This window comes from Micromys minutus (assembly GCF_963924665.1).
Source record: "Micromys minutus genome assembly, chromosome: 28".
Lineage (NCBI taxonomy): Eukaryota > Metazoa > Chordata > Mammalia > Rodentia > Muridae > Micromys > Micromys minutus.
The window spans coordinates 16,984,676-17,009,926 of record NC_137963.1 but is presented as its reverse complement, the minus strand read 5'-3'; the positions used below and the strand labels follow the sequence as shown (position 1 = coordinate 17,009,926).

General features: G+C 40.6%; 1 pseudogene across 1 annotated transcript in view; it reads right to left on the bottom strand.

Moving 5' to 3' along the window:
- Positions 1-11,519: 11,519 nt before the first annotated feature.
- LOC308438697 (major urinary protein 20-like) overlaps positions 11,520-25,251 on the bottom strand; it is a 99,970-nt pseudogene continuing 86,238 nt past the window's right edge. The window contains exons 2-7 of the transcript in view: positions 14,822-14,955; positions 13,732-13,805; positions 13,001-13,111; positions 12,581-12,682; positions 12,366-12,452; positions 11,520-11,670 (exon numbers count right to left, since the gene is read on the bottom strand). The product of the transcript in view is annotated as a major urinary protein 20-like (transcript). The remainder of the gene's footprint in view (positions 11,671-12,365; positions 12,453-12,580; positions 12,683-13,000; positions 13,112-13,731; positions 13,806-14,821; positions 14,956-25,251) is intronic.

The window sequence follows — 25,251 nt, the reverse complement described above, 5'->3', positions numbered from 1 at the left end:
GCTGAACTTGTTTATCAGCTGTAGGAGTTCTCTGGTGGAATTCGTGGGGTCACTTAAGTACACTATCATGTCATCTGCAAAGAGTGATGTTTTTACTTCTTCCTTTCCGATTTGTATTCCCTTGATCTCCTTTTGCTGTCTAATTGCTCCGCCAAGGCCTTCCAGTACTATGTTGAATAGGTAGGGGGAGAGTGGGCAGCCTTGTCGAGTCCCTGATTTTAGTGGGATTGCTTTAAGTTTCCGACCATTAAGTTTGATGTTGGCTATTGGTTTGCTGTATATTGCTTTTATTATGTTTAGGTATGGACCTTGGATTCCTGTTCTGTCCAGGACTTTTAACATGAAGGGGTGTTCAATTTTGTCAATTGCTTTCTCACCTTGTAGTGAGATGACCATGTAGTTTTTTTTTTTCTTTCAGGTTGTTTATATGGTGGATTACATTGATGGATTTTTTTATATTAATCCAACCCTGCATCCCAGGGATGAAGCCTACTTGATCATGGTGAATGATCATTTTGATGTGCTCTTTGATTTGGTTTGCAAGGATTTTGTTGAGTAATTTTGCATCAATGTTCATAAGTGAGATTGGTCTGAAGTTCTCTTTCCTTGTAGGGTCTTTGTGTGGTTTAGAAACGAGGGTTATTGTGGCCTCAAAAAATGAGTTAGGTAGTGTTTCATCTGTTTCTATTTTGTGGAACAGTTTGGAGAGTATTAGTATTAGGTCATCAATCAATGTCTGATAAAATTCTGCACTGAACCCATCTGTACCTGGGTTATTTTTTGGTTGCGATGCTTTTGATGACTGCTTCAATTTCATTAGGTGTTATGGGATTATTTAGATGGTTTACCTGGTCCTGGTTTAACTTTAGTATCCGTTATCTGTCTAGGAATTCATCCATTTCTTCCAGATTTTTCAGCTTTGTTGAGTTAGACTTTTGTAATAGGATCTTAAAATTTATTGAATTTCCTCAGTTCCTGTTGTTATGTCTTTGCTTTCATTTCTTATTTTCTTAAATTGAATACTCTCTCTTTGCCCTCTAGTTAGTCTGCCTAAGGGTTTATCAATCTTGTTAATTTTCTCAAAGAACCAGCTTTTGGTTTTGTTGATTCTTTGAGTAGTTCTTTTTGTTTCTATTTCGTCATTTTCTGCTCTGAGTTTGAGTATTTCTTGCTGTCTATTCTTCTTGGGTGTATCTGCTTCCTTTTGTTCTAGAGCTTTCAGCTGTGCTTCAAGTTGCTAGTGTATGCTCTCTCCAGTTACTTTTTGGAAGCACTCAGAGCTATGAGTTCTCCTCTCAGTACTGCTTTCATTGTATCCCATAGGTTTGGGTATGTTGTGTTTTCTTTTTCATTAAATTCTAGAAAATCCTTAATTTCTTTCTTTATTTCTTCTTTGACCATGTTTTCATTTAATAGAGCATTGTTTGGTTTCCATGTGTATATGGGCTTTTTGTTGTCTTTGTTGTTATTAAAGACCAGCCTTAGACCATGGTGATCTGATAGGACGCATGGGAGTATTTTAATCTTCTTATATCTTTTGAGGCTTGTTTTGTGGCAGATAATGTGGTCAATTTTGGAGAAGGTGCTGTGAAGTGCTGAGAAGAAGGTGTACTCTTTTGTTGTAGGATGAAATGTTCTGTAGATGTTCATTAATTCCAATTGGTTCATAACCTCTGCTCGTTTCACTGTGTCTTTGTTCAGTTTCTGTTTCCATGATCTGTCCATTGATGAGAGTGGGGTGTTGAGGTCTCCCACTATTATTGTGTGGGGGTACAATGTACTTTTTGAGTCTTAGTAGCTTTCTTTTATCAATAGGGGTACTCTCGTATTTGGAGCATATATGTTAAGGATTCAGAGTTCCTCCTGACAAATTTTCCCTGTAATGAGTAAAAAGTGTCCTTCCTTATTTTTTTGATAATTTTTTGATTGAAAATCCATGTTAATCAATAATAGAATGGCCTCTCCAGCTTGCTTCTTGGGGTCATTTCTTTGGAAGGTATTTTCTCAACCTTTTGCTCTGAGATAGTGTTTTTATTTGTCTCTGAGGTGAGTTTCCTGTATGCAGCAAAATACTAGATTTTGCTTATGTACCCAGTTTGACAGCCTATATCTTTTTATTGGGGAATTGAGTACATTTATGTTAACAGATATTAAGGAATAGTGGTTGCTGTTTCCTGCTATTTTTGCTTTTAGAGGTAGAATTGTTACTGTGTGTCTTTCTTCTTTTGGTTTTCTTGCTTACTTATTTTCTTGTTTTTACTAGGATGTAGTTTTCCTCCTTGTATTGGGTTTTCCACCTATAATTTGTTGTAGTGCTGGGTTTGTGGTCAAATATTGTGTAAATTTAGTTTGGTCTTGAAATATCTTGGTCTCTCCATCTATGGTGATTGAGAGTTTTGCTGGGTATAGCTGCTTGGGCTGACACTTGTGTTCTTTTAGGGTCTTCATGATGTCTGTCTAAAACCTTCTAGCTTTCATAATCTCTGTTGAGAAGTCGGGTGTGATTCTGATTGGTCTACCTTCATATGTTAAATGACTTTTTTCCCTTACTGCTTTTAGTATTCTTTCTTTGCTTTGGGCATTTGGAGTTTTGACTGTTATGTGTCAGGAGAAATTCTTTTCTGATTCACTCTATTCGGAGTTCTGTAAGCTTCTTTTATGCTCATGGTCATCTTGTTCTTAAGGGTAGGGAAGTTTTCTTCTACGTTTTTGTTGAAGACATTTACTGTGCCTCTTAGTTGATATTCTTTGTCTACGTTTAACAGCAAATAAAACAGCTGCTGAGGGCTTGGCGGACAGTGGTAAAGGACGTGAGGATCCCTCCACTCCAGTCTGTTGTTTCAGACAGCTTCAAAATGGACAACATCAAATTAAGGGACTGTAAAACAAGGTAGTCAGATTACAGAAACCAATTAAGAAGATTCCAAGATTTTCAGTGCTTAAATCCTTGTTGAGTTAGGTTATCTATACACTGAAAGGCTGACAGTTAAACACACGCTTCTTCTACATTTTTGAAGAATTTGTGTTGGCAAAAGAAATCATTGCATGGCCTTTGACTAAGCATGTGGCCCTAAAATATGGCAAACAGTAAGTGGGAATTGGCCATGGAAGATAAGAAATGAGGCAGAACCTTAACTAAGAGCCATGGGTGGGGTGACAAGAGGGCAGTGTTCCGGACTGTCATCTCATCTTGTCCTGTGTGGACGAGGTCATGTCCCAGAGGATCAATGGACAAAGAACCAGAGTGAGTACAGGGAAAGATAAATTAATTCCATCCTCACTGAGCCATATTAAATTATGATTAGGTTTCTGTAAGTGTGTGTGTGTGTGTGTGTGTGTGTGTGTGTGTGTGTGTGTGTGTATAGGCAAGATATCAACCTTGAATGTTGTTTGCCAGAGTCTGTCCATTGCATTTGGAAAACAGTCCTGTCTTTAGCCTGGAACCAAGTAGTTCCTGGAAAGCTAGAGGCCGGACTAGCCAACCAGCAAGCTAAGCCTTAGGGATATTCTTGACTCTGTATACCAAGTGCTGGTATTACAATCATGAATCACTGTGTTCCACCATGCTCCACCAAGCATAGTTCCTTATGTGGATTCTGAGGACCAAACTCATATCCCACACTTGCACAGCAAGATCTTAATTAGTTCATTTGCTGTTCCATCCCTGGGACTCTTTTTATATAGCAGTCTAGCTGAATACTCTAAGGTTTAAAACTAAGACCTTTTCTTACCTTAAATTTATGCTCCTAAGGGATCTGGAGAAATGGCAATCCTATTATTCTCTCTCATAACTCAGATGAAAATTTAAACACTTCCTTAATTCTGTCTCCACCAAATATACAGCACCAAACATAACATTGCATTTGTGGTTTAAGTTGTTGCTTCCAAGTCAAAATAACCTTTGTTTTGTCTTAAAATCTTAGTATCACCCCATTAAAAGCCACAAGGAGGATATTAGCAAGAATAATAAGGCTGGGTTTACTAGTACTACTTGGGGGGTATTCTAGAGCGAACACGGCTCAGGAACATATGTTTAGGCTACCGAAAATACCAAATTACAACATGGCATTAGTTCTATGAGCCTTCAAAGTATCATAACTAAGGGAAAACCATGGGACTTTAAAAGTGCATTGCTGGGAGCATTAGGTACTGAAAGACACAAAGGAGGGTCAAATTGGAAAAACTCTGATAGTGGTCTTAAATATTGAAAATATTTTTACCCTCATTTATCTAAAAGTTATAAGAATATTAGTGTCATACACAGAGGTAGGGAATGAAGGATTTAGGGATTAATGATAGCCAAGACAATTTAGCTCCAGACCTACAACTTCCACCCCTCTGCAGTCATTAAAGTTTTAACCAGTTAATCAGCCTTGTAGACACAGTAATCCCTCTTTTCCTGCGAGTAGCAGTTCATAGGAATTCCGTTTGAAGATCTCAGGCCTTCCTTGCCTGCAGCCTTACTCCAGCTGACTGAGTCCCTGCTTTGGCATCTTAGACTGTAGCAGTCTAAATGATGTCTGTGTTGTGATGATCTAGGTTTAACATCAGACATGGCAGCTGTCTAGGGCTTAGAGGACAGCTGGGAAAGATGGTAAATAACCCCTTCACTCAAGTCTGTCATTTTATCTGGCTTCTAAATGGCCACAGTCAAATGAAGGGGCAGGAAATGAAGGTAGGCAGGTCACAGAAACCAATCTAGAAAATATCAAGACTTTCCAGGCTTTCATTTCTGTCTAAGTATCTATACTTGGAGAGGCTGAGATTTAAACACAAGCTTCATATACAATTTTGGAGAATTTGTGTTGCCAAAAAAAATTTACACTTGGATTTTGTCTAAACATGTGGCTTTTAAGGCCTCAAGGTAATCAGTCTTAATAGTAGTAGGAAACAGGAAGTGGAATTGGGTCTGGAAGAGCATAAATAAGGCAGACCCAAGATTCAGAGCCAAGTGTAGAGTGAAAAGAATGTGGTGTCGTCCACTGTCTCTTCTCCTCTTTTTCCTCATGGATGAGGTCATGTCACAGGGGATCATTAGAGAAATGACGATAATTCTGAATGAGTACTGGGATGGAGAAATTAATGCCATCCTCACTGATCCATATTAGGTTCTCATTGTGTCCACATGTGTATTTGTGTGCATGTGTGTGAGTGTGTGTGTGTTTGTGTGTGTAGAAATCTGTACATCTTCCACAGTTATACGGATAATATTTGACAGAGGCAGACACCCTGAAGAACTACATTCAAGAGAATCAAACAAAAATGGTAAATAATTTTTGTGCTATCCCTCATAAGGCAAGAATAAAGACTTATGACTTGTCATTATCAAGACTGACTCACAAAAGACCATTATTTATATGCTTCAAAACATAGCAGAAAATTTTCTTAACTAGTCTGTTCACCCTACGTAGACTAGTACCACCCATACAGGTATCTTGATGATATTAAAATTTTGTTTTTAGAAACAAATTTAAAATTTATATAACATATATATTTATATATTTTATTTATTTTATATATTTTAAATATTTATATACTTATTATTTATATATTCTAAATATATTTGTATATATTTAGAAACAAAATTTATGTTACAGAATGCACAGCTTTGGTGAGTTTTATCAGACATGTCCAAGTGACCTGCTTGAACTCCTGATCTCACAGATTTTCAGTCCATTCAGTCAGAACACAGACATCAGAGACTATAACAATTGTTGGGGTACCTTTTTAATGCCTAATTAACTCCCATATTTTCTCTCAATGCCCATGTTCAACAGGAAGACATTATGTAGAGTTGTCATCTTTGTTCCCTGGGTCTGGAGGTGGTTATTCTAAGGTTGTCTTTCTGGGGAATTTAGAAATGGTCAAAATTTAGCATTGAGGATATAGCTAAAACTGTGGGTATAGCCATAATCTCATTTGGTAGAAATGTTTATAATTGTTACTTAGCTGATGTTACAAGTTTGTACATTGGTACACAAGTTATTTTGATACAGAATTAAGAATTTCATTGCTATAAATTTCTTCTATGGATACAAACTGCTTAAGAATATAAAGCTTAGATCCAGCTCTATTTTAACTGCCTTTACAAACTGATTTTAGATGATTGAGCATGCGAGTTAAGGGCCAGATTTAAAATCCATGGCTCTGAATTAATTGTTAGGATGTTTTCAAGATATTTTAATTAGAAATAACTGAGAGTAGTTAATAGACAACAGTCTAGATTACTTACATAGATAGTTAGTTTTCAAAAACATGGAAGATCCACAATTGTGATATTTAATGTTATTTAATCATTTCTTGTTTAATCATATCTGCTTCTGACATCCCTTTTTTGGATTCAAAGAGGAAACTGAGCAACTCTATCTCCAGGTAAGAGTGTGCCTTGTGACAAGGTAGCCACTGTGCAGTAATTTCCTACTCATCTATAGACTAATGACTGTCCAGATAAAGGATACCCTATGTGCAAGAGTTGATTGATATTCTTTGCTAAGAGAGGTATTCAATCTTTCATAATTCTCATTACAGAGGTCTATCAGATGATCCTGTGTCAAACATCAACATTTGTTGCTCCAACTTGTTGAGAAACAGGAACTGGATAGTTAGACTATTTCTTTGCAGTTTGTCTCAGTTCTAGAAGCTATGTTAGGCTTTCTATATTTTTAGATAATCTTATGTCACTCTTGGAATTTTGGCAGAATTGAAGTCCAGTTGCAGTTTTAGAGCCAACCCAAGCTGTTTAGCATTGAGAAAGATGGTAGAGATTTAGAGGTGGTTCATTTAGTATACTGCTAAATGATGACATAAAAGATATAGAAATATAACTATGTTTAAGTTACGATAGATGACAGAGTGCTTTATTTATTGAAATAAAACAATGGACAGCATGGTAGGTGTATCTTATGTGTCTTCAATTACAAAATGGCAACAGTTATACTCAATTCCTATTTGAGAGGGAAGATCCTTTCAATTGTATAAAAAGTGGGTAATGTGAATTGCTGTCGAGGGAAAGGAGGAACCCAATCAATGTGGCTTTCAATAACCACTGGTAGCTATAAATATAGAAGGGGTAGAATAATATAGGACAATCTGTTTAATCTATGGGCAGGTTTTTCAATATCAGTTGGCTGTGTGTTCATTGTGTGTGTGTTTTGTGGGTTTAGAATTTACTGATATAAATCTGACTGATCAATTATAAGCTTCTGGAGTTTTGATTTGCTTGGGTTACTGGAATTTGTGACAGCCAACTACAGGAGGCAAATGACTGTGAATATGAGAAGGTTCTACAGCCACTGAATAGCAAGTTGAACAGTTTCTGCCTGGGGATCACGGAGGCAGGGAGATTGTATTACTAGATTGTAGAAGGAGACAGCATATATTGTTTTTATTGTGGGAAATATTAAGAAAGCAGTTCTACAGGTTTCCAAGACTTACCACTTCTCCTGCCCCTGGCTTTCTCTGGCCCGGTCAGTGATTCCCATGCTAATTCATGCATCATTAGGCCACACCTATGGAAAGGACCAAGCTCCTGTTCTGTTAGACCTGTCTGTGCCCCCTGTTAGTACCCTTCAACTTCTAGGGTTAAAACTTTTGAAGGATTCCTCCATAAATGGTTGTCTTTTCTGTCCCTTGTCTCAGTTACATTAAAATTGTTGACCCAGTTCTATGGGGGTGTCATGAAACCTAGTCCACCCAATTGTTAGCTGCCATTCATAGTGATGTTGCGGGTTAACCTTGGCAATGTGCACATTGCCTCTTTTGCTTTTATTGTACAATCAGTACTTATAAAATCTGTTTTAAACAACCCTGAGATTCCACCTCACACCAACCGGAATGGCTAAGATCGAAAATTCAGATGACAGCAGATGCTGGCGAGGATGCGGAGAAAGGAACACTTCTCCACTGTTGGCGGGGTTGTAAACTGATACAACCACTCTGGAAGTCAGTCTGGCGATTCCTGAGAAAATTGGACACAGTACTACCTGAAGACCCAGCTATTCCTCTTGGCATATATGTCAGGCCTTCCTTGCCTCCAGACTCACTCCCACTTTGCTCAGTCCTTGCTTCAGCATCCTAGACTGAAACAGTCCACATGATGTCTGTGTACTGAGGATCTAGGCTTAACAGCAGATAATGCAGTTGCTGAGGAATTGGAGGGTAGCTGGGGAAGGTGGTAAACATCCCTTCACTCAAGTCTTTTGTTTCAGACAGCTTCAAAATGGCCACCATCAAATTAAGGGACAGGAAAAGAAGTTAGGTCACAGAAACCGATCAAGAAAATTCCAAGAGTTTCCATGCTTAAATTTTTCTTGAGTTAGCTTATCTATACATGGAAAGGCTTTAGCTACAATTTGAGGAACTTGTTTTGACAAAAGAAATTCATGCCTGGCATTTGACTATGTATGTGTTCGTGTTCTTGAATTAGGGCAAATAGGAAGTGGTAATTGGTCATGGAAGATAAGAAATGAGGCAGAACCTCGATGGCATGAAAAGAGGGCAGTGTCCCCCAATGTCTTCTCTTACCTTGTTCTGTGTGGATGAGGTCATGTCCCAGATCAATAGAAAAAGAGCCATGGTTTAGAGTGAGTACAGAGAAAGATAAATTAATTTTATCCTCACTGAGCCATATTTGATTATGATTGTCTATGTGTGTGTGTGTGTGCTCACACATTAGTGCAGGTTCATACATATCACACACACACACACACACACACACACACACACACACACACACACACACACACATGTTGGCCTGATATCAATCATGAGTGTTGTTCGTCAAAGTCTGTTTATAGCTTTGGAAATCTGGGCTGTCGTTTGCCCGGAACCCAGTAGGATAAGCTAGAGGCTGGGCTGGCCATCCAGCAATCTAAGCCCTAGGGATGTGCCTGACTCTGTATATCCAGTGCTGGTATTAAAATCTTGAGACACTATACTCCATTATGCTCTACCCCCTCAATTCTTCATGTAGATTCTGGGGATCAAACTCAGGACCCCACACTTGCACAGCAAGCTCTTTATCACTTAATTTGTTGTCCCATCTTTGGGGCCCTTTTGATATAGCTGTCTAGCTAGATACTGTAAGATTTAAAGTTGGGAACCATTAAAGGCTACTAGGAGCATATTTGCAATCAAAATAAGTTTGGGGGTTGGAGAGATAGCTTAGTAGTTAAGAGCACTGACTGCTCTTCCAGAGGTCCTGAGTTCAAATCCCAGCACCCACATGGTGGCTCACAACCATCTGTAATGGGATCCAATGCCCTCTTTTGGTGTGTCTGAAGACAGCTACAGTGTACTTCTATATAATAATGTTAAAAAAAAATAAGTTTGGGTTTACTAGTACTACTGATTTTAAGAAACATAATACTGATTTAAAAGGAAGAACCCTTTAAGAGCAGCTTGGGGCACCCAGAAAGAGCCTGATCTGGGAATCTGGCTGAGTTAGTAAGGTTTTTTTGCATGAAATATGAGGGCTTCTCTTTGGATCCCCAGCATCCATAGAAGAAGCTTAGTATTGCAAAACCCATAATCCCAGCACTGGGGAAGCAGAAACAGGGATATCCTGGGACTTTGTTGCCAATAGGTCTAGCCACATTCATTAGCTCTTTGTTAAGTGAAAGAGTCTGTGTCAGTAAACCAGGTGGAGAATGAGAGAGGAAGACATGTAACACCAACCTCTGACTTCTACATATACAGAAGAACACCTGAAAACACATGCATACACACATACAAACACAAGACAATCTTTATAAGAGGAAAGAAGCAAGGATCCTGCTATAGAACGTATTAATGTCTAGGTAGGGTAAAATTGGGAATGACACTTCAGTGATTAAATAGACCTATTGATCCCATTTATCATACGTGGACAGTAACATAAAGCTAACTTTGCAATTGGCAAAGAAGTGACAGTCACCTATTTTAGCCCAAGGACAGACTTGTTTATAGATGGCAAAATGATCTTGTGTTTACAGTCTCAGGATGATTGTGCCTAGAGTTGGTATTTTGTGAGGGTATTTATTTCTGATAAGGCATTTTATGCCAACTGTGAGCATCTGGCTGGCCTGTTAAAGTGGGAACGTCTAGATCTGGAAGCCAGGACTGTCCTAAAGTGTCAGAAGCTGCTTTGATCTTTAGAATGGGTGGTCCTGTCACTTCTGCAGCCGCAGACAGGTGTCTTCTTGCTGTATTCCACACAAGGGTGGTGATCTGTCCTCAAAATCATTCTGCTTCAACCCTTGTTCTTCTGAGGGTGCAACCTCATGTGGCATCATTGGGCCTCTGTGACAGTTGCCCCCGCCCAAGCTCCCTTACCGGTAATCTATTCCCAGATCTCAGAGAACTGTACAGTTCTACAGTATCAACCCTCACCTCTTCACTCTCTTCTTCCTGTAGAAATGGTTGCTCTGTCTCCGATGTTTGGAATTTCTTCCTTGGCTTTCAATGTTTTCACTCTTCTCATATCTCATTTCCACAAAGTGTTTTATGTAGAAGGGGGAAGGGCTTTAGTGTAAAGTCAGGTTGCCATATTGACCCAGGAACAGCTAAAGCCTTTCTGTACCATTCTCTGGGTTATATTCTCCTGATTTATGGTAGCATTGTCAGGCCATTTTCTGTCTTCAGCAGAGTCCTGAATTGGAACTGTTACTCGGTTTTGTAAGTATTCTCAAGAATATCTTAGGTTGTGAACACTTTTTTTCAATCTCTTAAGTTTTTGCCAAATCTAAAAGTAAAAAGCTGGGCATGGGTGGGTGTGGTAGTACATAGATGTAGTTGACTACACTTAGGAGGGTTTGGTCAGAGAATGACTTGGGTGTGGAGGGAGAGGGGAGAAGGAAAAAGAGGGAGACAAAAAGGGAGAGAAGGAGGGAGAGGGAGAGGGAGAGGGAGAGGGAGAGAGAGAGATTTCAGCATTGGTCAGCTTTTTTAACATTGTTTTACTATATTTTATCAAACTACTCAAAAAACTTGATTCAGTAGTCCTGAGATTGAACCACATTTAATCTCTTGACCTAGGATCCAAACTATGCAACGGGTAGCTAGGCTACCTTTTCTCTATATCCACTGGGCCTCTCATGACCACCCCCCTCCCCAAACACCATGTCCTGAAACATGTTGAGTAGCCATAGCCTTATAGTCTCTCCATGTTCTGTTGGAAAACAGACTATCGATGGAGGAATCTTGCAGCAGGTCTTATGCTCCTATGGTTTCTAGAAAGCTACTGAAACAGGAGAGCTCAAGAGCAGGCAGCACTCATCAAGGGCTTGGTACTGCTGCAGTGGAGGCAAAATCCTGAGGCCCAGGTTAGACGCTGGGACATGAGGAAGGATCTTGGGTACAGGACTCAGGAGGTCCCCTCATTCACTCACTGTCATGCCAATGTTTTTCTTGGACACAGAGACATATACTAAAGTGCAAGGTAATCATTTATTGAACAGGAAGAGGAAAGAATTCATGGAGAATTGTCATGGGTGTGGAAAAGAGAAACTTAAAGTCTTTGATTCTTGATGAGTTATCCTTGGTCAGTAGGGAAGATGCTGGAGAGATGGAGACTGCACTCCTCTGTGAGGCAGGATGGAAAGCAGATCACAGAACTTGTTGCAGGATGCTGTGTGGACAGGAAGGGATGATGCTTGAGTCCTGATGAGACGTGTCCACTCAGCACTGAGTAACCTAGGAAGAAGAGTACACAAACTCATTAAGCACTTCTTGACTTCAGCACAGAGAGACAATCTATTATACGGAACAAAGGATGAAGATATAAATTGTCCCCTGCAATGTAACTGATATTATTGCCAAAACACAGGGATGACAGGCATAGAATAAATGATGGTTTCCTTATGAAATGCATATGAAAAATGAAGCAACAGAAGGTCTGAGGCTTCCTCACACAACTTTTGGCATAAGAAGCTCTGAAGAATGTTCAGGAAATTGAAGAACAATGATAACAGATTTGCCTATTTTTAACGACTTTCGAACATCATCTGAGTGAAATGTTGGACTAAATGGGAAAGAGGGGTCAGAGGAGTCTCTTCTCCACACAGGATGAGAAGTGAGGGTCACACAGCTCCACTCCCAAGTAAGAAGCCAAGGTTGTATGGAGTTCAGATGAAGCTGCTATTCTCCAGAGTGGGATGGAGGAGGACTCAGACACTGAAGAGACTCTATACTCTCCTGCTGCCACTCCCTGTCTATTTCAAACTTGACTTGAGAGTGCAAATTTGGACCATATCACAAATCCAGATAATTCAAAGCCTATTTTCAAGCTCTCTTCATAGATTCCTTATCAAATTATTTTTATTGTAATTTGGGGACACAATACTAATGCTTTTGGAAGGGGTCCATGCTTACACCCCCCTTGCTATCACCTGAAGGCTCAGGACTGTGTTCCATCTCGGGCCTCGAGACAGCGATCTGTAGGGTGAGAACAAGATCATGTTCAGGTACCAGGCCCACTTTATTTCCACAAGAGGAAATAAGATGCCTCCCCAGATTTAAACAAATGGCTGATAGCCAATCCTTGAGCTTGTTTTCTCGATGATATAATATTTAAGAGGAGAAAAGTAAGTGAGTCTTGACTTACTAGAATTAGTTAGGTCAAAAATGTTTTCCCTAACGATTCCATGCTTCTCGCATAGTTTCATAAACTTTTCCTTGATGTCTGAACTCAGGTCTGGTTCTCTGCCTGTGAAAAGAGCAACCGTGAGTGTAGCAGCTGTATTGTATGTATTGACCATGGAACTCAGTGAGGGGTCAGGGGACCCCCCATAAGAATGAGACAATGGTAGGCAACCTAATTGAGAGGCACCAGTTATCTACAGAATACCCTTCTGGTACACTGAGAGATCTCAGGGCACTTCCATCACTATCCTTGATAATGAAGGTGAGCACTGGTCTTCAAGAGGTGAGAAACGGGCAGGACCAAGCTGGGAAAACCATATTAAAGCTAGAACGTTTCTTCTTTTCCCACTCCAAGATCAGTGTCTGTGTGAAAATACTTTACCGTAGAGCTCCATCAGCTGGAAGGTATCGTCCCCGTTGACATTAGTGAGATGAAACATGATGTAATTATCATAGTCTGTCTTAATTATAGAAAACGTGTTCTCTCCGTCATCTGTGGAGGAAATGGAACATAGCTCAGAAATTCGTTGGTCAGCAGGAAATAATCAAACCCTTTGCCTGTTCTACCCCAAACATCAAAAGCATTAAAATACATATTCTGGAAGCAATGTGTGAAGTGTCTGATGTTTTCTATCTGGAGCTTTCTGGACTTCATTAGTAACTGCTAAGAAAAGAGGCTCTGAGAGGACGGCCATGAGTGAACAGTCAGCCACAGCAGCAACACACTCTCATCCTGTCTTTTATAAGGTTGCTGCACCAAATATCTGCTGCTACAACCCGAGTGCTGTGGGCCAGCGCTAACCACCAGGCAGCGTCAGACAGATTCCATCTCACCGTACTCACCCACTGGCCTGCCACCAGGTCCTAGTTATTAGATGTCCCCCATGACCCTGGCTAAATGAACAATGTCAGGAAGTGATTGAGATTCTGAAAGGGGTTGGGGTGAGTTCAGTAGCAGAAAGTTTAACAAGGAGGTAGAAATTCCTGAGTTCAATCCCCAGCACAACACACACACACACACACACACACACACACACACACACACACACACTAATGGTATTAGGGTTTACTCAATTCCTTGTGCATAGATATATCGACTTTTTATATACTTACAGTTGACATAATATTCGCGAGGCTTTTCTGTCTTGTCAGCCACCAGAAACAGTTCGGTACACTCTCCGTTAACCCTGTGGACAGAGTAAGCTCCTGCTTAAGTGAGTTTTGAACTGGCTGGTTTCTTCGCCCTCTACCCTACACAGATCCCCAGTTTCTGATTCCATTTAACTTTTGAATATTTTCATAAAAATAGCAAAAGCTTTCATTTATGTTATTCTGTTTATATCTGATACCTTTTCAACCACACATTGGTCAGTTATTAAAAAATGAAAAGGATAATGATCATCACTTCACATGCCCATTCCGACCGTTACTGCTTCCAGGTTTTTCTAGCACTGTGCTTCAGACACTGCTGTGGAAGATCAGCCACACATCCACCGTCTGGCTCAAATTAGTGCTTTGCTAGTATTTCCTACCATGGCTCCCAGGGCCACAGAGGAGAATTATTATCATCTTGTTTTTACTGCAGATAAAAGGAGAGTAGCAGGGGTGGATTTCTTTGGCTAAAAAGTAGTAAGAAAAATGTAATTCATGATCACATAATTTTAACTTGTGCTTTGTTATCATATTAATAAATGCCATTTCAGAAGTGTCTCTTACCTTTACTTACCAAACTCTTAGTGAACTAATTCCTGTCACCAACTCTTGACTCTGACTTTAGCAAAAACCCTGGTTATGAGATCACGGTTCAGTGTAACCTGGAGTGTTCTAGTTTTTGATACAGACTCAGTATATTTGTATACATATACATGCTGTGAGAGGCATCTCTCTCCCAACCTCATGTGTGTATGTGTGTGTGTGTGTGTGTGTGTGTGTGTATGTCTCTCTGTGTGTGTGTGTCTGTGTTGTCTCTCTCTCTGTGTGTATGTGTGTGTGTCTCTCTCTCTGTGTGTGTCTGTGTTGTCTCTCTGTGTGTGTGTTTGTGTGTGTGTGTGTGTGTCTCTGTGTGTGTCTGTGTTCTCTCTCTCTCTCTCTCTCTCTCTCTCTCTCTCTCTCTCTCTGTGTGTGTGTGTGTGTGTGTGTGTAGAGGCATGAGACCATACCCTGCTTTCATTTCCTCTTTCTCTGATAAGGGCTCCTCACTTACACAGTGTGGAATTTAAAGGCTAAGGAATTCCCCAGGACATGAATATACTCCACAAAAACTCTCATGCTGCCATTTTCTTCTATCTTTTCTCTTTTGTCAGAGGCCAGAAGAATAGAATACCAATTCCCAGCAATCTGTAACAGATAAGCAAACAGTTAAGGGAGAAGAGGCAGGGATACCACACAGACATGTTTCTACTTAAACTCCAGCCTATGGGCCAGGGCCTGAGCACACACTGGTATAGATCTCACACCAGTTGTCACCATACTTAACATTCTGTCCCTGCCTCTCAGTGAGAACAGAGGTCCCCAAACATTGTTAGATTGGAATAGCATACAACTGGTCTTTCTTCAAGATCTTAAGCCATTCACTTGTCTTATAGATTGGGGCACTATACTCATCCACTCAAAGAACCCACTTGGCTTCAGGAGTTCTCCAGAGCACTCTGAGTCAGAAGTTACTATCTGCTGAGCCTACCTTTTCTGCTTTAAATTTATGTCCCACAGAACCTTCTTTTGCATGGACATAGATTAGGGTTAGTCCCAAACACAGCAGCAGCAACAACTTCATTTTGGTAGGAAATAGATTTGTCTCTGTCAGGACCGAGTCTCTCCAGTGATAGTGCCTACACTCTACTATTCAGATCCTTTGCTCTCTCTTATATACTCTCTGGGTTTATCTTTTTTTTTTCTTCTTCCCATATGGGTCTTTTCTATTTCCCTCAGGCCTTGTGGAATGTTTACTCATTTACTGATGTGAAGCCAAGAATTGTTCTTGCCCTTTTCAAACTTGGCAACCTCATCTCCCATGGATTGATCTAGTAGTCATACATTTCACCAAACATAGTCCCAAGAAAAACAATGGATGTACTAGGGAACCAGATGTAACTTTGGATCTGACTTGGAATCAGAAAGCCAGTTGTGGAGGGAGTGGGTACTGAACTGTCAGGTCAAGTGTGTATAGAATCTTTACTGTAAGACTTTAGTGGAAAAATCTGAATTCCTCATTTTTATTAAAAGATTTGCTTATATGTCATGTGTTTGAGCACCGGTTTTGCATGTTTATCTGGGCACCATGCACATACCTGGTGCAGTGGAGGTCAGAGAAGGAGTCAGATTCTTTGAAACACGTTCTTGCTGAGGACCCAGGTTCAATTCCCAGCACTCACATGGCATCTCACAACTGACTCTAACTTCAGTTACAGGAAATCACACACCCTCTTTTGGCCTCAGTGCCCTTCTGTACAGATGTGGTGCAAATAAACTAATTCAGTATCATACATAAAAATAATAAATTTTAATTTCAAAAGGATTATCAAGAAAGGTCTTCTGAGGCTAAACTGACAACCCCTTAAAGCCTCCAACCTTTACACAGACATCATTGCCTTCAGAATCCAAACTGCTAAGTTATCAGTCAAGTTGTATTAGCGAATGTTAGACTTCAACTGGCGACATCATGTCACCATTAAAGAAAAACAAAGGCATTGTTTAAAGTCATATTTGCTTATGGAAGGCCAAGTAGAAATTATGCCAAACTTCTGCTTACAAAATCACACAGTTCTAATGGGAACGTATTTTGTATCAGTGTAAATTTCATTTGCTCTAGAACTAGAAACATAAAATAGTGTTTGAAGTCGAGAAATAAAGAATTCAAGGAGGCGGTAAGTATAAGTTTTATTTATCTTTGTACAAGCTTTATATGGAATGTACTATTTATTTTCATCTTACCATAGTATTAGTTAAGACTCAGAAAGATTAAGTAACTGTACACAGTCATATAGCTAGTCAATGGGAGAACTCAGATTTAAACATTGTTTTAGTTAAACAAGGCTGTATAACTCAGGAGCCTTTGTTCTTATTAACTCCCCTACACAGGTCAGGATGTTTGGATCATGAAGGGAAAATGATGAAATAGGAGAAAGCTGAATAAACAGTACTGTAGAGCTCTACACGAGTCAGAATGGCAGGTTCTAGCAAAGAAACTGCACATGGGTTTATTTAAAATTTGGAGAAGTGGGTTTAGCTTGAGACTGAATGAGCCATGACTATTCTCTCTCTCTCTTGGTCTACAAGTATTCGGTGAATGCTCGACTAGGGGTTATCACTGTTCTTTTCTTCTCTTCTTCCTCTTTTTTCCCCTCCCTCCTTCTTTTCCTCCTTTCCCCCTTCTCCTTCCCACTCCCTCTTTCCTTTTCTCTCCCTCCTCCTTTCTCTCTCCTCCTCCCTCTTCTTTTTTTTCCTCTTCTCCCCTTCTCTTTTCCCCCTCTTCTCCTCCTTTTCCTTTTCCCCCTCCTGCCCCTTCTTTTTTCCTTCTCCTTCCCCTCTTCATTTTCTCCCTCCTTCTCTTCTCTTTACCCCCTTCTCCCTCTCCTCTTTCTCTCCCCCTCCTCCCTTTCTCTTTCCCCCCCTCTTCTCCACCCTTTCCTTCCCTCCTCATTCCTGTCCTCCCTTTTTTTCTCCTTCCCTCTTTTTATCTTCCCATCTATGCCCCCATCCTTCTCAACCCTCCCCCTTTCCCCTCTGTTTTCCCCATCTCTTTCTCATCTTTTTTTGGTTGGTTATGGTATGTGTGCACACGTGTGTACATGTGCGCATGCCTGTGCCTTTGCTAGTATACATAAAAGTCAGAACAGGACACTAGTTGTCTCCCTCTATCTCTTTTTACTTTCTTTCCTTAAGACAGGGTCTTCCTCTGAATCTGGGACTTAGTGTGTTTCAGACAGGCTGGCTGGGCAGTTATCCCCAGCAAACCTCCAGTCTTCACCCCAGTGCAGGGCTTAAAAACAGCCATAAACAGCTTTTTAAATGTGAGTTCTGAGCATCTTCTCTGACCTTGCTGGGATCCTGGGAGTGATAAGTCAGTATTTAACCACTGATCATCTTTCCAGCAATTCACATAGAGGCTGGCCTTGAGCTTACGCTGAATTTCTGGATGGACTAGGATCTATGGGAATCCTGCTCCTTCCTCCTTAATGCTGGGATTACAGGTTACAGCAACACATCTGGCCATGGATTCTTGCTCTTCTAGTAATAAACTAGAAGATGCTTTCATAGCCCAAAGCAACAGCGATTCCTTCCACTCCTGACTTCAGTTCAGGCACCTTCCATGTCACTGAGCATGTTAACACTCCTCAGCACATGTAGACTGTTCATGTGACTGAAGAGCCGAGGCAGTCGAGAAATGACTAGACAAAGTGTGTATAAGGGGTTTAAGGAGTTTGTGTAACCAGCCAGCGGCCCATTTGTAACTAGCTACCATTTCTGAAACTACCTGACTAATAGGAAAATGATTTAATGACCTTTACCTCAGTCTCACCCACAACTAATTGAACAAGTAACTCATTCAGAAATCCCGTGGACACATTCAAGTCACTTGCATGATGCCAGGGTGTGTTTGGAGCCATGAAGAATATCAATACACACGGGATTATTTGATTCATATCACAGACAGGAAATTTAATGCATTTTCTCCAGCATCCAGATCGATGTACACACTGCCAACCCCACTCAGCACCAGTTCTAACATGCTTGTGTCAGTGCTACAGGATGCTTGGCGCTACCAGAATCCACCCGCTGAGCTCCCCAAACCTAGCATGGTCCCCAGAAACCAGAGGCAGAGACAGATTTAGGGGGACAATGAAGAGATTATTGGCCAGTAACTCATGAAGGATGAAGGATTGCCATAGATCAATGACCATTCTGAACTAAGAGGCAGCAGAATCAAGGAAGGGACGTTATCCTGTGTTAGGCAGACATGCTAGGCCACAGTTTTGCTCAGACATCGGTTGGGGTGTGCACCCCAAAGAGACCAGCATCTCAGCTCAAAGACAAGGGAGTCTGAAGCACTTAATAGGTGGGCCTGCTATCCACACTCCTTACAACCTAGCAGTCTTTTCTTCAAGGTTAGAGGTGAGCTCTAAGCTATACTGCATCTTGATGTCTGTTATTCTAATTTGCTACCCAGATAGTCTTTTCCTCAGAGGTCTGAGTCCTCTCCCCAGTAGATATCTATCTGTCACAGAACATTGCAACCCAGAGATCATTAACTCAGGGGACACTGTAAGCCCACTGAGGCCAGGAATCACGCGGACACACTACTGCATGCTCAGAAGGGTCAGTACCTTGGCAGGTAAAGAGTTAGCATTCAGTCACTAATAGTAGAGTGAGAGAAAGTAGGATGACACCAGAAGAGGGGGAGGCTGGAGAGATGAGGTCCGTGTAAATTCCCAGCACCCACGTGGTGGCTCACAGGAATTCATAACTCCAGTTTGGGGATCCAACACCCTATGTGGGCACTGCATGCATGTGATACACTGACATACATGCAAACAAAACACTCATACACCTAAAGTAACCTAATTGTTAAGGCATAAAATAATCAACCAGACCAACAGGAAATAGAAAGAGGTCATTCTGGGGAATGGGGAGACCACACACACTCAAAACGTCCTTGACAAATAGGAGCTCAAATAGCCCAGAGAGACAGAGCACGGTGAACACAGAAGTAACCAAGAGCTAGAAAGAGAGTTGTGTCAGTTTGCTGGGGCGGCCCTCACAAAGGAGTGGGAAGAGCACACACACTTGAGAAGTCCATGACAAATAGGAGTGCAAATAGCCCAGAGAGCCAAAGGAAAGCTTGCTAGAGCACAGTGAACACAGGAGGAACCAAGAGAGTAGAGTCTAGAAAGGGGTTGTGTCCTTTTGCCAGGGCTGCCCTCATGACATCATGCAGTATTGATGACTTCAATAGCAAACATTAAGCTCTCTCATTTCTGGGAGCTAAAACTCTAAGAGCAACAAGTTCAGTGGGGCTTGCTTCTTCTGAGATTTTTTCCATCAGTTGAATCGTAAGTGGCTGCCTTCTCTGATCTGGTCTGTATCCTACTTTTTCCTTTTAAGGACACTGGTTATATAGACTTAGGGTTCACACTAAAGACCCCATCTTACCTTAATTATAGCAAACTACACTCTCAGGCTCCAAGGATAAAGCTTCCAATGTTTGTATTTTTGGTGGGCTCGGTTTATCCCATATCAGCTCTTGTAGGACCATGAGGGGCTGGGGAGGGGTTGGTTTTCATATAAATGAGAAGGAACTGAAGTGTTTTAGAACCGCAGTAGGCACATGCTCAAAGAGATGCTTTCAAAGTTCATCTGGCTGCATCTGAATGTCGAACAACAAAGGGAAGGCAGGGAAAGAAAGAATAAAGGTGTCATCAGTGGTTCTCAATGTGTGGGTCGAGACCCCACAGGGCTTCTCAATGAGTGTGTTGCAACCCCCAGAGGTCACATGCCCTATATCCTGCATGTCAGACATTTACATTACAATTCACAACAGCAGGAGAATGACAGTTATGAAGTAGCAAGAAAATAATTTTAAGTCTGGAGGTCATCATGACATGAGGAACTGTATTAAAGGGTCATAGCATTAGGAAAATTGAGAACCTCTAGGTAGGAGATTATGAAGGAAGTCACTGGAACATGCTGGCAAGAAATCAGGTGAGCTTACTCTCAAGGTAGCTGGAAGGAGAGAGACTTCTGTACAGAAGGTTCATGGTGTTTAGAGATTGTGAGGTGTTAAGAACAAATTGGTACGCGGTGTCTTTACATAGATAAATTTTAGAGTTATTGTCATTAATATCATGACCAAAAACAGCTTGAGGAGGAAAGGGTTTATTTGAGCTTACTGTCCATCATGAAAGGAAGCCATGGGTGGGTGAGAGAACCCGAAAGTGGGAACTAAAGCCTTAGAGGAACTTGACTTCCTGGCTCTTTTCCTGCGGATTGGGAGCCTTCTCTTATACAACTCAGAGCTCCCTGCCCAGGATGTTACTTCTGTAATGAGTTGTGCCCCCCCACCCTTAAATCAGTTCTCTAGAAGCTTTTCTGCCTTGAATATGCCTCTTTCTAAATAACTCTAGCCTGTGTCAAGTTGAAACAAAAATAAAAATATGATTCTGGAAAGTTATTAATGATGGTTAAAAAAAAGACAAAACAAAACATAACAAAACAAGAAACAACTCTACATGAGAAACAATATAAATAACTCCCATGGCCAGTGTTTTGAAACCAGATGTCTGTATCCCTATGTAGAAGTGGGAGTGAAGGCATCTGGCGTACTGTTGACTGATACATGCAGATGCTTCATGAGAGTTGGCACTACGGTGCACACAGAAAGATGCTGGTTCAAATGTTGGCGATGTAGGCAAGTCTTGTTTCTGTCTTTTCTTTCTTTTTCTTTCTTCATTACTCATAATTCTCTGGGTGTCATGCTGCAAATAGTTTTATAAATTGTGCTCAGCGCTTCTCCCCGACATGTGTTGACTGAACCATCTATAACGCCACTCTATGTTTCATATTACAGGTTTATGAATTCTGGGAGACAGTTCATACAGTTCACCTGAATGGTAGTGATGCTTCTGTAGATGTTAAATTCTTTTTTTATCTGAAGCTTGATTAGTGGTTTTGAGTTTCAGATTGTAAAAATATTTGAGCCACGGATTAGAAAACTTTAAATCTAGATGTCTAACAAAAGCCTCGGTCATTTTTACTGTCTCCAGACATGCTTCTAGAGAACGAGATGAACAGATGAATGGAAGTTTTCAAAAGTCACATCAATAGCTCATACCCTCCTGTACTTCTGCATGCATGCATGAGTACACACGCATGGACACACACACACACACACACACACACACACAAATTAATATTAAAATAATCAAAAATAACAAAAGAACCGCCAAAAAAAAGACTTATTATTTGTGCCCATGTGGATGATATGTCAATCACTGGCTTTATCTCTCATAATTTGTGTGATAAATAGAAATTTAGAATTAATTTCATTGTGAGTTTAACAATTGGTTTTCTGAGGAGATGATCACTTTGATTTATTTAGATGCAAAATAACTTTAAACAGTTCCTGAATGACTACAGAGGGTGGATCTACTTGAAATGTGTATTTAAAAGAACAAACAAACTCTAGTTTTTACATACACTATAAATCTACTGCCAGACATCTGTTTATAAATAATAAAATAACAAGATAAGTTTTATAGTGCAAAAAAGTACAAATTTGTGGGACATCCCATGTTAGTAGGTTGTGGTGCTCAGGTTAATTGTATGCAGTTAATATGCATCCACTATGCAATAAAATTTTAATAAGATCTATTAAATCATGGAGGGGGGGGCAGTAAAATGCTGACAAACTTAATAAGGACTGAAAGTCTGGAGATAAAGGAACAGACTGAGGAACCGCACCGAGGCCTCTGTAAATATGCATGTGCAGTTCTGCTAAGCTCATCTACAGATGAAAGAGTAAGAATCTTAACCACACTTCCCTGTAGTCACATGGATTCTGATGAAGCTCCAGAGATTGGTGTTGAGCACTCACAGTGCCAAGTGCAGCGAAGCGCAAGGTTGCCCCCTACTGGTCACACTAAATGCTGTGCTGGGGCTTCCTTTCTTTTGTGCATTGTAAGGTATCAGCTTTGTGTATATATATTACATTTATATGTACAATTTGCATCCAGTAGCTGGAGAGTTAGAGCACAACAAAAAATGTAATCATTATGGTCCTTTTTAAAAATAGAAAGATTAAGGCTGGAGAGATAGCTTAGTCGACAAGAGTACCCACAGAGGACCTGAATTCAGTTTCCAGCATATACATGATAGCTCACAACCATCTACACCTCCAGTTCCAGAAGATCTGACACCTTATTCTGACCTCTCCAGGCATGAGTCATATATGTGGTGAACAGACATACAGGCAGCTAAAACACTTGTACACATTAAATAAATTAAAAAAAAATATATATAAATAAGCAAATCAAGGAACTCCACAGGATGCTCTTTTAGGGGACTTCGGTTTGGTTTATGACACCCCCATGGTGGTTTACAACCATTTGTTACTCCAGCTTCAAAAGATCTATTCTTAATCTACATTAAAATATTCATCTCATCTTTCATTACAAATATTTCAAGCTATTGTTTCAATTAAAATCATGAAAATTTGTACAAAATTCTTAACAAAATACAAGGCACCCTGCCCTGAGCTCTGTGCAGCCCTTCCTCCAACATCTGCTCCCACTGTCCAGCCACTGTTCCTGCAACATCCAGGTTAGACCCTTCCTCTTGATCCCAATCTCCTGCCCTCTATGTCACATGGGGCAAAAACAGCTACTCTGAGACTGACCCATGAGTTGCATTGTCCAGCCTAAGGCTGTCCACCAGAGGTCTGCTGCACCAGGAATATCCAGGTTAGGTTCAATTTCTTGATACCTGCTACACCAGGCTTATCCAGGGACAACTAGATGACTAAAGGCCATCCTAAGAGCACAATCAACAAGAGCAATAGAAATGTGCCATCTTCAGAACACATCTACCCTACTACAAAAAATCTTGGCTATCCTAACACAACTAAAATAAAAGAAAATGACATTAAATTCAATCTTATAAATTGATAAAGGCTTTTAAAGAAGAAATGAATACACCCCTTAAGTTAATACAGGAAAATACAATCAAACAGGTACAGGTCTTCATTACCCCACTCTCACCAATGGATAGGTCACTGAGATAGAAATGAAACAGGGAAATAATGAAATTAATAAAAGTTATGAATCAAATGGACCTAACATGTATCTACAGAACTTTGCTCCCAAACACACACAAAAAAAAAAAACCTTCTTTTTAGCACCTCATGGAATCTTTTTCAACACCAACCATATAGTTGGTCATACTGAAAACTTCAACAGACACCAGAACATTGGTAAAACTCCTAGAGTCCTCTCAGGCCACCATGCATTAAATCTAGACTTTGACAACAGAAACAAAAGAAAGCCTACAAACCCATGGAAACTGAACATTTCCCTACTCAATGATCACTGGGCCAAGGAAGAAATAAAGAAATGATTTAAACACTTTCTAGAATTCAATGAAAATGAAGGCACAACATAGCCAAATGTATGGGATAGGATGAAAGCCAGTGTTTCTAGAGAGTTTATAGCACTAAGTACTTTTATAAAAAAATAAAGAGTTTTTATACCATCAATTTAAAAGTATATCTGAAAGCCCCAGAATAAAAAAGAGAAGGAAACACAACCAAGAGAAGTAGTAGGTAGGAAATAGTCAAACAGGGTTGAAATTTATACATTAGAAGCAAAGAGAAGAATACAAAGAATCAGCAAAAGCTGTTCGGAGTTATGCCCATCCCACATCAACTAAGGGTTAGATAAACTGCCCACTTGCATGCCTTGACTTTGGGAAATCAACAAGCCTTCCTTTGTAATACTAATTGGCCAAGTCACAAACCTACTCTACACCTGTTTCTGTTCCTGCTTTTGGCTACCTCAGGATATAGACTTCACCCCATGGTGTGACGTTTCCATCCAGCAGCTAGGGAATTTGCATACTGCCTTTGTAACTGCCTTTGTATATGTCTGGAGTTACAGTTGGAGTTGGAGTTTTGGAGTAAAGCAGCATTTTCTGGTAACAGGAATAATTAAGTTGTATCTTTCTTTTCAAACCCTCGGGTCTTCGCCTGATTCAGAGTAGCTGTTTGTTGTGTGGGCACTACAAATGGTGGAGGTTCCTCACTGATATCCAGGAGAGAAAGACCGTCTTGAAGGGTTCGCCCCATGGAAGAAGCTGGCCGGCAAGTAAGAAGATTGGGGTGGATTAGAAATGGGATCCACAGTTGGTGGACCATCTAGTGATTGTGCTTAAGCAAAAGTGTAAAAGAGGCAATGGTAAAATGTTTTTGTGAATGTGCTATGCTAAAGATTTAGAGAAACAAAGCTATTTCTCATAGATGTCTTTAAGGTTTTGTAAACAGATTAGACGTAGTTTAATTGGAGAAGAGAGAGAAAAAATGGGTCTCAGAAAAACAGTCCTCTCCCTTGTTTTGGATGGTATGGTGAAAGACAAGGAAAAAGAATGTAAACTGTTCTAGAGTTCTATTGGGAACAGGAGGTCAGGAGATGTCCTGACTTGCTGGCTTTGACTGGAGAAATGTCTAGTTCTGGTTCTGGGTCCCTTAGGAAGGATATAGGGGTCCCTTTGGCACATCTAGTTCTCTTCTCCTCTCCTCTCCTCTTCTCTCCTCTCCTCTCCTCTCCTCTCCTCTCCTCTCCTCTCCTCTCCTCTCCCCTCCCCTCCTCTCCTCTCCCCTCCCCTCCCCTCCCCTCCCCTCCCTTCCCCTCTCCTCTTCTCTTCTCTTCTCTCCCTGCATAGACCCCTCCTTCTCCCTTGTATGTTTTTTGTCCTGTAAAGATAAAATTTTCTAAGTTATCCCTGCTCTACTCAGGGCTTGAGAACCTGAACTTATGGACCCCGAGGAAGTGCCCTCGGGGCGGAAACCTGCAAGACCTCTCTGAGAAGTGCGACCTGTAATTGCCAGATAAAGGACATTACTCTAGCTATTGTAGACCATATCCTGGC